This window comes from Phacochoerus africanus, chromosome 4, assembly GCF_016906955.1.
Source record: "Phacochoerus africanus isolate WHEZ1 chromosome 4, ROS_Pafr_v1, whole genome shotgun sequence".
Lineage (NCBI taxonomy): Eukaryota > Metazoa > Chordata > Mammalia > Artiodactyla > Suidae > Phacochoerus > Phacochoerus africanus.
Genome location: NC_062547.1, coordinates 23,073,295 through 23,091,471, shown reverse-complemented (window position 1 = coordinate 23,091,471; position 18,177 = coordinate 23,073,295). Strand labels below are relative to the sequence as shown.

The 18,177-nt window shown below is 39.8% G+C and overlaps 1 protein-coding gene and 1 long non-coding RNA gene across 5 annotated transcripts in view; one reads left to right on the top strand and one right to left on the bottom strand.

Annotated features, from left to right (window-relative positions):
- Positions 1–16,193, top strand: part of LOC125125227 (uncharacterized) — a 44,687-nt gene extending 28,494 nt beyond the window's left edge. Inside the window, exons 4-6 of the long non-coding RNA XR_007134379.1 lie at positions 4,633–4,824; positions 11,948–12,087; positions 16,106–16,193. This is a non-coding gene — a long non-coding RNA (uncharacterized LOC125125227). The remainder of the gene's footprint in view (positions 1–4,632; positions 4,825–11,947; positions 12,088–16,105) is intronic.
- LRRC4C (leucine rich repeat containing 4C) overlaps positions 1–18,177 on the bottom strand; it is a 169,249-nt gene that overhangs the window by 14,703 nt on the left and 136,369 nt on the right. For all 4 annotated transcript variants that reach the window (XM_047775952.1, XM_047775953.1, XM_047775954.1 and 1 more), the window contains one exon: positions 9,982–10,033. The gene's annotated coding sequence lies outside the window, so the exon portion shown is untranslated. The remainder of the gene's footprint in view (positions 1–9,981; positions 10,034–18,177) is intronic.

Sequence of the window (18,177 nt, the reverse complement as noted above, 5' to 3'; positions counted from 1 at the left end):
ACTGCAGCACAACAGCAACCTGAGCAACTGCAGTGACAACCAGGATTCTAATCCACTGCACCACAAGAGACCTCCTGGATACTATGATTTATGGACTCCATTACTGCGAAGATACATGAGCTAATATACAAAAGATTTAGAAAAATGCCTGGTATATAGTCAATACTGTATAAATGTTTGTTGTTTTTATTGTTATTATTTGTCTAATCCTGATGACAGCTGAAATCAAATTTTAGAGAATGATTGATACATCAGACTATTATAATTTCATGCTAAAGCAATTTGAATCATGTAATCACATTTTCTTAGTCTGATTTCTCATCAGCCACCTTATTTAATTATAATTTGCTATGCCATGAATATGCATAGCTTAATCCATGGGTTCTTAAGACATCCATGAATGGATTTCACACCATTTGTACATCTCTTGAAATTATGTGCAAATTTTTGTGTCAATGTGATGGTATATTTTCATAGGAAGATTATTCATTGATTTTTATCGTCACATTCTCAAAAAGATTTATGATTCCAAAAAAGTTTAAGTTTTACATGAAAAGATCTGACAGACTTAAGTATTTGGAGGGTCTGTTACAGATCTAGCTATAATTTAGCAAATTGGCATTCTGTTCTCCATTCTATATTTCTTATGTGTTTAGTAAGAGTGACAACAATTTTCTCATGACAAGCTACCAGAATCAAACTTTGAAGAGTAAAAAACTAAGAACTAGACTTAGGTCTTGAGTAAATTTATCAAGATAAATGTCCGTTAGGAAAAGTTTGGGAATGAAGTCTTCCTTGGTGATAATGGTCCATGTCACACACATTAAACATTGGTACTCAGGTGAAAATTTGTCACTCTCTTTCATTTCCTTAAGGAATTTGTGTCAACATAAGAATCAGAATGCTGCATGATGAAATGGGAATTTCCACACCAGAAAAGAAATGGGAATTTCTCTGTTCTAGAACTTTCCTTCATGTTGTCATAATTTATTCCTCAAAGGGAAATGCACTGAAATGGTGTAACTGAATTATTAATGTTTATCTAGCTCTTAGAATATTTTGGGTAATTATGACTGATGCCAAAGGAGAAAACACCAGGCTCATTATTATTAGTGAAGGTCAACAGTTTAACAGGAATGAGAAAAAATAACATTCCGTTAAAACAAATACAACCAAAGCCTAATAATAAGAATCCCCCATAAGACAAAAATCTAATGTTGAATGAAGTTAAATTGCAAAAACTGAACACCTATTTTAGCCTCTCAGGATGCACCACAGGATGAGTCTATTTAGACTGTCAACTTGAAAAATGTAATAAAAGGAAAGCAAATAACATAAGGTGAACATTTCCAATTACATTTAATCAAAGTATGAAAAATTATTTTTCTCCTCATGGCATTCTCCAGTTGGTCTACAGAGGCTTATGTTTTATCTTTTTACACGTTTGTATAGTAACATTAACGTTGTCATATATTTTCTGTCCAGGTTAATTAGAGGGCAAGGAACTCAAACTTTTGAAAATCTAACAAGTCCATTTTAAACACAGTCCTTGGCAAACTAGGTAAAGGATTTGATTTCAGAAAGTTGCTAATACAGTTGATGACCTTGCTTCCCCTGCTTCCTTGGGACTGATGACTAGCTGGGAAGAGTTAATAGTCATTCACCCCCAACTGCTCATTAACCCTTAGGAAATACCCTGTGCCAAGGTCATCATTGCCTTTATAGGTTGAAAACAAACCAATCAACAATAGTACCCAAAAGGTGTTTGGATTTTGATAATGAGTAATGCAGTTAAATTGTCATGCAAGGAATCTGAAGAGAATAAATACCACATATCCAAAGCTATTCAGATTTTTAAATCACCTTCAAATATTTTCCCAAGTATTTTCTTCTCCATTTATTATTAAACAGTACACAAAACCTTGATTTCTTAGATTGTAATCAAATACACATTTTACATATATATATGTAACATATTCTATATAAAGATGTCTAGGATTCATTTCATAGTAAGATGTTGAAAAAGAAAATCTTTAAAGTCATTTCGGCTATAAAAACATTTGATTCTAGGAGTTCCTGTTGTGGCTCAGTGTGTTAAGAATCCAACTAGTATCCATGAGGATGTGGGTTTGATCCCTGGCCTCGAACAGTGGGTTAAGGATCCAGTGTTGCCACAAGTTGCAGCATAGGTCACAGATGCGGCTTGGATCCTGAGTTGCTATGACTGTGGCATAGGCTGGAAATTGCAGCTCCAATTTGATCCCCTAGCCTAGGAACTTCCATGTGCTGCAGGTGTGGCCCTAAAAAAAAAAAAAAAGAAAGATTCTAAGGATGTTTACCAGCACTGTGTGAACTTTACCTCTGAGGAAACTCCTTCCACTGACTATCATTGCTCATTGGAAACACTATGCTGGAACACTATGCTAAGACATCCCTAACACAAACAACAGTCATGAACCAATGCCAGTGTGTTATCCCAAGTGTGTATGTGATTGTGTGATAATTACAAGGAGGCTGGCCTCCATGTCCATGATCTGTTTCTGTTTTATAGATAGATCATTTAACATATTTGACAGTCTGACATATTTTAGACTCCACATATAAGTGATATCATATGGTGTCTGTCTTTCTCTTTCTGACTTATTTCACTCAGTGTGAGAGTCTCTAGTTCCACCTATGTTGCTGCAAATGGCATTATTTTGTCCTTTCTTATGGCTGAGTAGTAAGAGGGAGAGGGAGTGGGATGGATTGGGAGTCTGGGATTAGTAGAGGAAAACTATTGCATTTGGAGTGGATGGGCATTGGGATCTTGCTACATAGCACAGGGAACAATATCCAATCATTTGTGATGGAACAGGATGGAGGATAATGTGAAAAAAATTACATATATATATATATGTAATTATATATATATATATTTTGCTGTACAGCAGGAATTGGCAGAACATTGTAAATCAACCATTAGAAAAAAGAAGGCTGGTGTTCAGAGGGAACCAATGGGGTCTAAGCAGTCTGTGAAGCCTAGGTGGACAAGAGATTTAGTAGGATATGTACATTTGGATAAGCAGACAGTCTGGTATTCCAAGAGAGAGAAAAACATAGGCATTTATTCCTTCAGTAATATTTGCTGAGTACTTACTGAGTGTCAAGCAGAGTCCTCAGGTCTTGACAGTTAGGGCCAGGTATGCCCCATCAAGAATCTCACAGTGTGGGGGGATTCTTAAGAGAGTAAACAAGGAACTATAATACAGCAGAAAATGCTAGAAAAGAATGCACAGTGTGGTTGGGGAATATTAATAGAAAACACATACTAGCAGAGAGAAGAGAGAGAAGAGTTTGTTGGAAAACAGGCATGTGGTGGGTGGGAAATGTGTGGAAGAATGTGAGCATAGGGCAAAAAGAGACACAAACTGATTTCTACTAGGATATACACTGAAAACCAATGGGATAAGGTAGCATAAGTAAAATAACACCAGACTGTGAAAAATAGACAAAGGAAATATTGGGGGATGGGTTATAGGGACTTGATTTTTCTTTTTTACCTATTTTATCTTATTTTATTTTTGGCTGCACCCACAGCACATAGAAGTCCCCAGGTCAGAGATCAAACCCAAGCCACAGCGGTGACAATGCCATATCCTTAACTGCTAGGCCAACAGGGAACTCCCAACTCCCTTACCCTTCACTCGCTCCCCTGATTCCTGACCCATCATTGGCTGCTTTCACTACTGTAGATTTCAGACCACCTAAAACATCGGAGCAAGTCCTGTGAATCTATCCTGTCTCCCACTGAAGATCCCAGGGCCATTGCCTTCCAGTTTTCAGCATGACTTAAGAGCTTAATAAATTCACTAAAATGACCCATAAAAACCTGATAAGGAAACTCTTTAATTGAGTCTGTGTTTATGAGATCTGAACAAGGGGAGGAAACAGAGTAGACTCTCTGTGATTTCCAGGCAACGTCATTTAATCAGAATGCAGATAACAAGGATGGCCTCCTAATTGGAACTGGAACTGGTTTCAAGTAACCTCAACACTGTTAACATTGCATAATGAGGAAACCTTGGTGATGACATGTCAGATAATGGAAATGGCTATAATCAGCGATTTCTTTGTTTCCCCCTAATGACCACCAAAGAGGGAAGTATATGGCCAATGCAGACATTTGGAAATTGGATTCTTATTTATTTACTTAAGGCAGTTCATGTTAACCATAGAACATGAATATCAAAACCAAGTCCTCTTTTTTTTTTTTTTCCCCCCACAGTTCTTTTATAACAGATTTGCTCCCAGTTACCATGGAACCTCGAAAAGTAAGGACTCAGTTCCAATAAGCATAAGCTTCAGTTAACACAGTACTGTGCAAAGCCAGAACTCCCTGTGTTCTCCTGTATTCATTTGCCTACAATGCATCATTTCCAAAAATATACCATGGGTGGGGGGAACCTCAAGAATATATATGAAAAGCAGTAAGAACTGGATCCCTTACGGTATCTTAATGGGATACAAATGTACAGAAGCTTGTGCATGTACCTGTTTAAACCATTAGTTAACTATTTTTTTTTTGCTTGGCTTAGGTAATGGAAATTACTTCTTAGATGTTTTCCCCACCATCTTTTTTATTTCCTAAAGGATGCATTTTAAAAAGAATCGTCCAGTTGATAAAAGCACAAGGCTGATGGTCATATTCCAGCACGGATCTTACAGATGTGGGGCGATACCTAATACAAGCCATGTTCTACATACACCTTTCTGTAAAGTGATGATAGAATGCATGTTCTTCCTACGCCAAAGGAATGCTGCAAAGATAAAATTTATTCAAAAGTAAGTATGACAAGGAGTAAGATCCACAAAATGAGGGTAATCACAATGTGACTGTCACTCCCACGCTTCCCAGTCTTATCTTTTAAGCTGTAGCTGCCATGTGAGCAGAAACAGAAGGTGGATGGAGATGCAGGCAAAATTCTAAGAGTAGTAGTTGACAAACTACTGCCCACAGGCAAAATGTGGCCCATTTGTTTGTGTCCATAAAATTTTACTGGAACACTGCCACACTCATTTGTGTCTGTATTTTCTATGGTTGCTCTCACATGAAAGTGCAAAATTGTGTAGTTATGACAGACTCTATGGCTCACAAAGCCAAAATACTTACCTTCTGTAGAAAAAAATGTGTTGACCCTGCACTAGACACTAGAGCATGTAGAGACATTCCCTTTTTTTTTTCTTTTTGCTTTTTAGGACCGCACTTGCAGCACATGGAGGTTCCCAGGCAAGGGGTAGAATCGGAGCTACAGCTGCCAGCTTACGTCACAGCCAGAGCAATACAGGATCCAGCCGCATCTGCGACCTACACCACAACTCATGGCAATGCCAGATCCTTAACCCACTGAGTAAGGCCAGGGATCGAACCTGAATTCTCATGGATCCTAGTCAGGTACCTTAACTGCTGAGCCATGAAGGGAACTCAGAGATATTCCTTTTCTAACCCACTTTCCCCAACCCCAAAGTTACCAGGATGACCTATAAGGACATGAAGGAAAACTTAAAACTTCTATTTATAATTCAGTTTCATCTAAGAAATAAGAAAGAGATTAAGTTTCACTAGTCTGGCAACAGTGCCATGTGTCGCATAACATGTATGAGGAATTCTGAGCAGAAAAAAGGAGTTCACCAAAGAGGGGTTTTCTGTAGGGCCATTACTGTCTTGGTGCATTCACCACTCTGAGTACTACTATTTCTGTGTCCAGCTAAGTGATTTCAAGGATTATTTTACTTTGTTTTAACTAAAACAATACAAAATTGGGAAAGGGGTTTAAAGGGATTCTTTCAAAGACAACACAGGGTGAATGTTCTAATAATAAGGCAAGCATCAAGACACAAAGAGAAACAGTAGAGAGAATACTTTATCTCCTAGTTTGAGCTCCCTGAAGCCATACAATGATGATATATTAAAGAGATGTTCCGTTTAGTCTTTAATACACATGTACATGTGGACAGGTCGGGGGCAAGGGGAGTAGCCATAATCACTTTCTCCAGCAACTGTGTCCCATCGCACTCCATCTTAGCTGTGTACCTTCTTCTAAACTCACTAGGTATCCACCCATATCTCTGCCGGATACCTGGCTTTGCATCTCCCCCCCAACCCCCATTTTTTTCTAATCAACAACATTAAAGCATATTGCTGTACAAAACCAATGCCTCATTTGTTCCTGGAATGGAGGAGTGTATTTTTGCATGTCCTTTTGGATTCTGGGAGAATGACTCAAAAAAGGTCTGTAAGAGACAGACTTTGCAATTACTCTCCCTTCCTTCCTTCTCTCGTTCCCTGCTAAAACGTTCTTCCTCTCACCATTTATTAGAATAGTGAGTTAGAATCTTCTGGGTTTAAGCTTTAAAACTCATGAATATTGGGACTCAAATTAAGAATCATAGGCTTTGAAAGTTTTAATTATAAAAAGAACCCTAAGGGAGTTCCCGTCGTGGCGCAGTGGTTAACGAATCCGACTAGGAACCATGAGGTTGCAGGTTCGGTCCCTGCCCTTGCTCAGTGGGTTAACGATCCGGCGTTGCCGTGAGCTGTGGTGTAGGTTGCAGACGCGGCTCGGATCCCGAGTTGCTGTGGCTCTGGCGTAGGCCAGTGGCTACAGCTCCGATTCAACCCCTAGCCTGGGAACCTCCATAAGCCGCGGGAGCGGCCCAAGAAATAGCAACAACAACAACAAAAAAAGACAAAAAGACAAAAAATAAAAAAATAAAAAAAAAAATAAAAAGAACCCTAGGGAACTAGGTAAAAACTCCCATTTCCTCATTCACTATATGGAGATCTCACCAATAATGACGCTGAATCTCCTTTCTCTATAAAATGGGTGTGATATGATCTGTCTCTCCTTTCTCGTGATTATCAGGATAAATTGAGATAGTTTATGAGTTGTGAGATAATTTAAGACTAGAAGTATTAGACTTGGGAGATGGATCATTTTTTACTTCGAGTCGGTACTACACAGAAATCAGCGTGGTCGGGGAGGTGAGTGGGGGAGGGAGGAAGATAGAGCAAAAACCCATTACACAGCTATGTATCGGATGCCCTAAGTGCTTTACACGCAGGATTTTATTTAATCCTCAGAACAACTGCATGAAGCAGATACTCTGTTGGCTTGTCACTTATCCCAAATCACACAGTTAGTAACTGACTCTGGTCTGTAAAGTCTGCCCCTTCTAACAACTACACTGTACAAACACTTTCTACAAGCTCTGTGGCTTTGGAAACCACAAGAAGTCACTCTTTAGGCAACTCACTTTGCGTATTTATAAAGGGACAGAGAACAGCACCACTGCTATGGTGTACTGACTGCATCATCATGTCTAATTTTAATTAAACTCTGCTTCGTAAAAGTGCTCATATTCATTTGGCTTTGAGAAACCAAGAGCATTTAAGCACTATATCCATGGCTTACAGCCAGCCTGGAATGGAAGCTGCACTTCAACCACCAGCTACAGATCCATTTTCCTTCCAGAACACTGCCTGCCAGTAAATTTTGTGGCTTTAACTAAGACAATCTAAATGAAACTATCTAGTAAATTATCTGGCACATAGTAAATACACAATCTATAGTGTGTTTTCTTCTAAATTCCTCTTGGAATATGATCAGCACAATGAAGATATGTTCCATTTAGAAGAGTGAAAATGAGGACGGAGGAGAAACATCAGTCTGGGGTAACCAAGTCAAAAAAAGCCGTTTCTGGACTGTGCTATGTCAACTGCAAACTTTCATTTTTTTTTTTTTTGGTCTTTTTAGAGCCGCACCTGCAACATATGGAGGTTTCCAGGCTAGGAGTCTAATCAGAGCTGTAGCTGCCGGCCTATGCCAGAGCCACAGCAACACCAGATCTGAGCCACGTCTGCGAACTACACCACAGCTCACGGCAACGCCGGATCCTTAACCCACTGAGGGAGGCCAGGGATCGAACCTGCAACCTCATGATTACTAGTCAGATTCGTTTCCCCTGTGCCAGGATGGGAACTCTGTCAAAACTGCAAACTTTCAACAAGCAGCTAAGGGTTCCTTTTCACCAACATGTGCCACTTCAGTAAACTTCACTTTCAATTCTTTTGTTTTTGAAGAAAAACATTTCCAGCTAATAACACAATTATACTTAAGTATCAGAGCTCATTTTAGTATTATTGCATTTGTTAAATCTAACTGAGTCCAAATTACTTCCTCAATGCTAATAAGAGAAGGGAGGGGGGAGGAAAAGGAGGACCTGGAGACTGAGGGGGAGGGATGGTTGTGAAGATTAAAGGAAGAGAAAGAAACATACAGAGAGGCAGAGAGAAAAACAGAGCCTATCAATGCTACATAGAGACTCAAGTCCAATAAATGTCAGTTAAACTTGCTGCCCACGGTTTCTATGGAAACCCCTTAAGTTAAGAGTGAAACACAGGCATTTTTTTGGACTGCAATTCATAAGCTGTTTGTTTAGTTATGATGAAACATGAGACTATAAGGGACAATATTATCATGCACACAGCATTTAGAATTCAACAAATAGGTACGGCCGAATAAAAAGTTAATTTTAAAAAAGTCGTTAGTGTCATGTGTGTGGCATGCAAATAAAATGCATCCTCTTCTTTCCAGGATTTCACTGGTAATTTCCTGCAGGTGAACCCCAAATTAGCCGAATGAGTTCGTAAGTCAGTATTCTTCAGAGGTCTCATGCCAATTATCCCCTCCCCCATGCCCAGGGAACAAAACCAAGGTCACAGCATGTTTTCAATTAAACCCGAGATAGCACCAAAGGGCACCACAGATGGAAGAGCAAGTACATTATTACCCCATAGATCATGTGTGAGCAATGAATAGGTCTCTGGTGTTTTTCTGTTTTATAGGCATTTGAATATAAAAATAAAGTAAATAGCTTCAGATTAGTTTCTGCCTTCCAAAATAAACAGCTACTCTGAGGGCATTATTCCTGGTGGTCTGGCAAAGGATGACTTTTCTGTCTCTGATGGTTGGAAAAGATTGGCTGAGACTTTAATTTGGCTTCAGGGAATCGTCTGATTGATGGCATCATTCACATCTTTGTTCTTTCACTAAACAAACACACAATTTCCACCTACTATGTGTCAGGCAATGTGCTAGGGAAATGAGAGGTGAGAAGATTAAACCCCAGTCCCCAGCTTAAGTATGGACTTTTTAGAAGGCAAGACATTCATTCTTTTGAGAAATATTTATAGAGGGCCAACTATGACTCCTAGACCCTAGACTAAATAGATCAATAAATCCAGGATCCTGCCTTCTAGGAGATTACAATTTAATGGAAATGAAAAGACACAGGATCCTAGGTCACAGAGCAAAGAGGCAGTACTCTTGCCTGCTGCCTCCAGGTCCTCTCTCCCTTTAGGTAGAAATACCTTCTGCGGATGCTATGCTACAGTCAAGGGTGCAGGTGTTTATGGAGATGGCAGCATTGGCTGGTGGAGGTCAGGGTGAAGAGGAAGCTTTGGGAATAGTCCCATAAGAGCATCACATTTCCAGCTCTGTCTATGAGCCTCCACAGCCCTGAGATAATCTTTAGTCTATAAAATATGACTGAAGAGAGAGGCACTCAAAGGTGAAGGGAATCCCAAGGAGAGCCATCTCTGGTGCCAAGCAGCCACTATGACACATAGGTCCTATGGATGCTATGGATGCCATGTTTTTTTAAATCAGCAGAGAGAAATGTACAAGGAATTTGCAACTATGACTCAGGGACTCTGTCATTTCTACTCTATTGCAGCTTTTTTTTTTTTTTTTTTTTTTTTTTTTTTGCAATTCACTAGTGATTTGCAGTAGCTGGGCTTCCCACAAGTTGCTCATGCTGTAGCAAAGCCAGTCTTTGGCTGTTATTGGATTTGACAGTGTATAATGAGCCACTTCACATTAGCTGCTGCTGTAGCATGCAGCATATTGTGGCAAAGATTTAGCATGAATCATCACCCACCTAGCTCTCCATTGTGGTCTCTATGCTGTAAACAGGCAACGCGTTTGCCAATCTAAAAAAGAAAAAAAAAAGCATCCATTAGAACAACTTAGCACATTTCTCGATCTTCTTCTACCACTATCACCACAGACAACACAGGTGACAATATTTATTAAATTGCCACTATATTTTAACACTCACCCGGGCGGAGAGCCAAGGCGGCTATTTTAACCACTGGCCATTTTGAACAATGCATTGTTTAATGCCAATAAAAAAAAATACATTTAGAGTCAGAAGATCTGTTATCTACACTTGGCTCTGACTTCTTAGATGCATGACCTTAAGCAAGTCACATTTTCTCTCTGATCACTACCCTGTGCAAAACTACCTCTTAAGATCAAGTGAGACCATGTATTTTGAAAATGGATAGGAAATAGTTAAGCAAACACTCTGAATTATTAAAATCAAACAGAATGTTAAGAGTTTGACATAGGCATCTGCTGCAAACACCAGTTGGGCTTTTTTTTTTTTTTTCCACATCCCCAAACAGGAGAGATACTAACCTCTCTTCCTCCTACCCACCCCTCATCTTCCGCTGACTTCCCTCCCAACACTCCTGTGGCGTGGCAGATTGAAAATTGGAATCTGAGATTAAGGGGCCACTCAGTACTTGGAGAAAGCAAGTACAAAGAGAGCTGGCTTTTGCAAAGCATAATTAAGTAAACTAAATGATTCCAACAAATACAGATCTTTCCAACCCAAGCTTAGATGTACCATTGGTGCAAACTCTAAAAAGAGGACCCCCACCCCCAGCAAGTGCAGATGGAAAAAGTCCATGAAATTTGCGATCAAGATCGAGGGACCGACATGGATATTGAAATCACCAAGAATTCTATCAGGAGGAGGTTTGGAGAGAAGACGAGGGAGGCAGGTGTTAAAATCTTCAAGGAATGAGGAGGAGTGATGTGTGGGGCTGTGGTTGACTCCAACGAGGAGGTGTTAGCAGGTGGTATAGTCTGATGGTGTAAACTTCAAAGCTGGGTGTTTTACTGTGTTAGATAGTTTTATTTGGAACAGATAAAGCAAGGAAAAAGGGCTTCTCAAACTTCAAAATAATACAGTGCTAATGAATAGTATAATTAATACATAAGTAAAACAATATAGTCAAAATTTCTTTCCGAGGAGTTTCTTGTGGCTCAGTGGTAATAAACCCAACAAGTATCCATAAGGATGCCAGTTCAATCCCTGGCCTCACTCAATGGGTTAAGGATTCAGCATTGCCATGAGCTGTGGTGTAGGATGCAGACATGGCGTGGATCCTGTGTTGCTGTGGCTGTGATGCAGGCCAGCAGCTGCAGCTACGATTTGACCCCTAGTCTAGGAAATTCCAAATGCCCTAGGTACAGCCCTAAAAAGACAAAAAAAAAAAAAAAAAAAAAAAAAACTTCCAGTCACCTAGGAGACTATTTAGAATTTTGTTCTGCATCCCTCTCTCTCTGATCCTAACCAGCTACAACTGTCTCCCTTCCTCACCCCACCTGGATACACGGGTTCCTTGCTGTTCTTCAGATGTACCAAGGACACTTCTTTGTCAGGAAATTTGCACTTGCTGTTCCTAATTTCCTGAAAGTTTCTTCATCCAAACAGACCTGTATCTATGCACACTCATAACAATGGTACCACCTTTCATCCACCTTTCAAATCTGTATACTTTGCTTCTTCACTTTCTCCAGGTCACCTGCTCAGAGAGGCTTCCCTTCCTTGGAGATGCTGCCTAAAATATAACTGCCCCCTTTCCTATCTCTCTTTATTCTCTTGTTCTTTATTTCTCTTCGTAGCACTTTTCACAACTGGGAAGTTTGTACATGTACGTATGTAGGTATCTGTGTGTGCGTATATTTTCTGTCTCCTCTAACAAACCATATGAGGATGTGGGGTTTGTATGATTTGCTTATGGACAGGGCCCCATAGTAGCCCTATTTTATAGATAAGAAAACTGAAACCAAGGAAAGTTGAATGCCTCTCGGACTGCTTTTCTGAAGAAAATGGGGATTATCACGGAGGAAGAAGAGGACAGAGAGAGATGATGATGAATTCGAGATCAAAGCATGTGATAGTCTACAGAAGGTAAGTGGATGAGCTCTGTCATTGGCTATAGTAATTCTGTGATTTGAGCAAGATTGTAATCTTTTGAGACTTCAATCTCCTCCACTTTAAAATGAGGGTGACAATAACAGAGTTAACCGATTATTAGGTGGTACTGAACATGAAATACTTGGGGAGTGGCTAAACAATCTGCCCACTCTTATGAAATGATTATCTGGTGCCGAATGTGGAATTGGTCTCCAAATGTCTGATCATACCTGGATATAGAAAATATAAATCAAAATGATAAACCACTTGACTTTTTACATAGCAACATGAAAACAAGATCCATGAGAAGAAAGATGGTGATGAGAATGGTACTGCTTGTTGCTATTATACACCACAGATTAGAACATCTTCTCAGGTACATTATCCTATCAGACCTTAATAATTATGGGAGATATGCAGAAGAGATTATACTTTTTTTTTCATTTTTTAGATGAGATGTTAAAGTATAAAGAAGTTAAATAACGTTATCAAGTTAAATGTGCTAACATATAACAACTATTGATACAGAAAGCAAATTGTTGGAGCCCTAGGCTAGCATTCTTCCCAATATATGATGTTTTAACATGAACATGTTATGAGAGGGAAGGGAGTACTTAGGCTGTGGGTCCTTCTCAAGGTTCTCTAAATTTGTAGGAAATTTTTTTTTGTGTGTGGGTGTTCTTTTAACGCATTTCACTATTACTTCCACATGGGAAGAATGAAAAGAACATTTATTGAACAATTATCAACTATTGTGTTAGTCATCCCCCATGTGCTTATGCGTCTTTCTGCATCATGAGACTATATGCTCTACTGGGACAGGCACTGGATACCATTTTACAGGCATGCACATCCCAGTTACTGACATGTAGTATACATTCAATAGATATTTCTTGAGTAAGCGGGAAAAAATTAGCTTAATTGGTTATATACGGAAAGAACAAACTGTGAAAGCATACCCTGGATTTGCATCACATAGTCAATCAGTATGATTAGGAAAAAACCTTATAAAATTGTCATTTCCTAATTCAAAACCTGTGAACATCCACAATTTAATATGGTTTGAACGAATCGTTACCAAAGGGGGACAGTGATTTTGGAAATGCTGAGTTTTCCAATCAAATTTCTGGAATTTATGGAAATTTTTTCAGTTTACTTCTTCTCATATACACTTTAATATACTAACCAAGGGGGCGGGGGAAGAGCCAATACTTTGATGTCAACGGACAGTCTTCTCACTTCAAACATTCAATTTGTGGAAAGTTAATTAAAAATAAAGCCAGAACAAGCACAGTCAGTACTGAGTTATAAAGAGGACATGTCTATTGATTACCTGTTATCAGGGTCCCCAGGCACAAAGCAGAAAAGTCACACACTTGCTTTGCCATATCCAGAAATCTAATGGTACAGCCATTGGTACACTATGGAAAGCTAAGTTATCCATCCTACGTTCTCTTAATATAGCTGTTCAAACAGTATGATTTCTCAATAGTTCTATTCTGACTCCCTCCTCTGTCAAATGACTTCCCCACTGAGAGAATTAACCATGTGTGCATCATTTTTTTTCTACAGTATTCTCTTCATTATACCATCTATCACCTTGGGAAAACCAAAACCATTTCCTCTTACTTAGGACATTGCCACTGTAAAACACCATGCTCGGCATACACAGGAAGTAATTTTTACAAATTAAGATGAAGCATCTGAAGGATAGACATGCACGCAAATCTATATGCTCTTAAATACCTCTCTAACTACAAGTGGTTTCCTTGGTGTAGCATTGCAGATCAAGATGTGTGGGTGTAGGAGATAGTACATACCAAGTGTCTTTGATTTTCCAATGACAGTAGCTGGTTGACCTCCTGCTCTAACTAATCTCGATTTCCAGTGGGAAAGGACACGGGATAGCTGTGGCCTGTGTAAATGTGGCATTTATCTTCATGAGTGTAATGATGAAGAATGGACCAGGACTGGCACAGTTATGAACGACTTATTTCCCCTCACAAGTGAAGATAAATGACACAAAATATCAGCCACCATGCATTCTATACATTTATTTCACATTTACACCCATAGACACAAACATACAGAAGGTCTATTCCTAAACCCGACTGGTTTTCATTTTCAAAATATGCAACTAACAAGAACAATGGGGAATTTGTAGGAAAGTCAGAGAGGATGAAAAATGCTGAAATAACTTCTATGACACAAGCTACACCCCGGGAGAAGATGCCTAACAGACCCTATCTTTGAGAACAATAACTGTAAGCCTTAAAAGAAGATTTTCACAGATCTTCGGCTGCTGATATGAAGCTAATGTTACGAGAAAGTTACAAAGACATCCTACCCCACCCTGCAAGGACACTGTTCTTGAGCATTCTACAGCCTGTGGAAAATTCATGAAGATGATAGTTCTAACAGAGTGACTTCCAAGACCCCCTGTTTGTCTAACAGATAGTCTTCCTGGTTTAGTTTTTTATTTTTTTCATATGACATTCATTATGCCTAGATGATACGCATTCCTTAAATTCTAAATTGGACTAGGATGCCCTCATGAAGTGTTTTAATTGCTGGTAAGGTGGAAAAGGTACAGAAGACAAAAATGGCTTCATCATGGACATCCTCCCTGCCTAGTCCTTATGGCTAGATGATGTGGGTAATTCACAGGCCCCCATTGGATAAGGTTTCTTCTTCATTACAGCGCTGTAACACCATCGATGTCATAACAGATCATTTTAAATAGTGCATTCAAATTTAAACCTATATTCAAGGAAATTTAAAGCTAATTTGAAGCTGGCCTTGTTGGAAAGGACCTAGTTTCCTAGAGCTGATTCACTAGAAAATTATTGTAAGAGTGTATCAGAAAGCCAAGTCTTATCTTTGCCAAAGCAGTTGGAAGTTGTAGGTTTTACCTCATCTGGCCCATACCTGACTCAGCTCCAGTGTTGTTAGGCTTCATTTGTTGTTCATTTAATGGTGAACAATGGACTTCCACTGAGAGGCAGAACAAATCCTGGCCATTTTTTTCAGCCTAGTTCTCATACTTGGCCTCATGAAGCCATTGTTTCCGCTTTAGTTCTGATCTTACGTTCCAATAACTTATATTCTATACTCTAATTGCTTTGGGACATCTTACGAATTTGGCCCCAAAACCTGCCTCCATATTTACTTTCAACCTCTTATGGGGTTCTTGTCCCCTTCGATGATGCTAAGACTTTGTTATAACATCCAATAACCTAGGCCCTCAGTGACTAAGGGCCAGGCCTTTTCCTTAAATTTCTAGATATCCAAAATCATCACCTTAATCCCCTCCAGCATTGATAGCCTTTCTGATATGCATCTCATTCAACGTTAACTGAATGCTTACTAAATACCAGGGATGATTCTAGCCACTTAGGATTCTGTAGCGAGTCAGAGAGTAACAAACTCTCACTTCATAGAGCTAGCTTTTTAGGGTTTATGCAGATAATGAGTAAACCAGAAAAGATCAGGCAGAGATAAGTACTGAAGTGAAAATATAAGAGCGATGAGTCAGGGAATGACTGATGAGAAACATTACATTGATTTGGCCTGGGAAGACTCCTTTGAAAAAGGGACATTAAATTTCAAGAATGATAAGAAAGAACTTAGACATAAAAAGATGTAGGGGAAAAATATTCCAAGCAGAGAACAGCTACTATAAAGGCTCTAAGTTTAAGGAAGTGCTATAGTTTAACGTTTGTGTCCCCCACCCCCTCCTCAAATTCATTGGGTAAATCCTAGTGTCCAATGTGATGGTATTCGGAAGTGGGGTCTTTGAGAGGTAATTAGCCCTCATGAATAGGATTAGCACCCTCATAAAATAGGATCCAGAGGGACCCCTAGGCCCTCCCTCAATGTGAAGATAAAATGAGGAGACTGAAACATGGAAGGGGGCCCTCGCCCCTGAACATGCTGGCATCCTGAAATTTGACGTCAAGCCTCTGGAAGTATGAAAAATAAGTTCTTTTTTTTTTTTTTTTTTTCGTTTTAGGGCCACACCTGCAGCATATAGAAGATCCTGGGATAGGAGCTGAATCGGACCTGCAACTGCTGGCCTACACCACACCACAGCAATACAAGACTCAAGCTGCATATGTGACCTACCACAGCAATGCTCCATCCTTAACCCACTAAACAAGGCCAGGGATTGAACACACATCTTCATGGATACTGTGTCAGATTCTTAACCCACTGAGCCATCGCAAGAACACCTAAGCTCTATTTCTTATATCTTCGGTGGTATTGTGTTACAGCAGGCCAGACAGACAAGACAAGAAGTGTGTTTTACTTAAAGAATAATAAGGGAGGGCGTTCCCATTGTGGCTCAGCAGGTTACAAACCCAACTAGTATCCATGAGGATGTGGGTTCGATCCCTGGTGTTGCTCAGGGGGTTAAGGATCCAACATTGCCATGAGTTGTGGTGTAGTAGTGTAGGTTGCAGACATGGCTTGGATCCCATGCTTCTGTGGCTGTGGCATACGCCCACAGCTGTAGCTCTAATTCGATCCCTAGTCTGGGAACTTTCATATGCCACAGGTGTGACCCTAAAAAGTGAAAAATAAATTTAAAAAAATAATAAGGGGAAATACAGGCTAGTCTAGTAGGAATAAAGTGGGAAAGCAGAAGAATGGGGGATGTACATGGAATATATTAGTTTCCTTTGGTTTCCATAACAGTTATCATAAACTTGATGGCTTAAGACAACAGAACTTGATTCTCTCCCAGCAATGCAGGCCAGACATCTGAAACTGAGACATCCACAGACCTCTCTGAAGTCTTCAGGGGAGTATTCTTCCTTGCCTCTTCCAGCTCTGGGGCTCCAGATACTCCTTGGTTTGTCGCTATGTAACTTCCACCTCTGCCCCAGTCTTCACATGGCTCTCCCTCTCTTCTCCATGAAGGATGTTTGTCATTGTATTTAAGGCCCACCTGGACAATCTAGGATGATTGCATCTCAAGATCCTCAACTTAATTACATGTGCAAAGGTCATTTTTTCAAATAAAGTCACATTCACAGGTTCTGGGGCTTAGGATGTGGATATATCTTTTAGGAAGACACTATTGAGCTTGTTATAGAGAGTGAGGCTGGTGGACCAGGGAAAGCAGTTTCTTTATGCAATGGCGAGCTCTCGCAGAGCTTGGAAAAATAACACAGTCTTATTGAGATGTTTAAACTCTCATGCTACTAGCGTGAGAACTGATAGAAGGCACCAAAAGTACATCAGTAGTGCATGCAAGAGATGGCTTCGTCCTGAGTGGCAACAGTAGGAATAGAGAGAATTCGAAAATGAAGAGTTTGTGCTGGAGGTAGGGTCAAAAATATTTGCTTAAGGGTATGTGATGACAGTAAAAGAAACCAAAAATTTGCCTTCTGCCACCTACCAACGTAGCAGTCCAAATACCGACTCTTCCTGAATGCCCCACCATCATGCTTCACATGCCTGCAAGAGCATTTTTGTCAAGGGATCCCCTCCACTTCCCCAGCTCTTCTTAGACCATTGAAAACACTATCCTCTCTGTTAGTCTGGCTCCTGCCCTAGTCCAAAAGGCTGGTTGTGCCTCTTCTCATTTTACTACAAGATTCTGTCCTGCCCAATGACCAGTCTTGTTTTATAAACAAGGCTGTTCTAAACATATCTTACTCCAGTGTGGTTCCCTGCGGCACCTAAGTGATTTGGTTATGCCCTGAGTATAGAATACCATTCAGGTTACACCTTGGAAAATCAGAGATTCTGCCTTTTCTTGAGGTTAAGATGATACCCTGGGAACAGGTCTAACAAAGTTTCAGAGCCTAATTATACAACTACCTCCTCTGTGGACTGGATGTATTCTGTACTTATAAAATGTGTACAAGCCCCTACGTCCTTGTGCTTTGAAGTAAAACCCCTTCCTTTAGCCTCCCAGGCCTCCCCTCAGTCTCAAAAGGCTGACTCAAGAGTTAATGATAAAGAAATTTTTTGTGATAGCTAAAAAATAAAACTAGTTAAAACAGTCTCCATTATGTTATGCTCTGCCTTGGCCCTCTAACTTATTACTAAGGTTTACTTTCTAGTTAGAGTTAT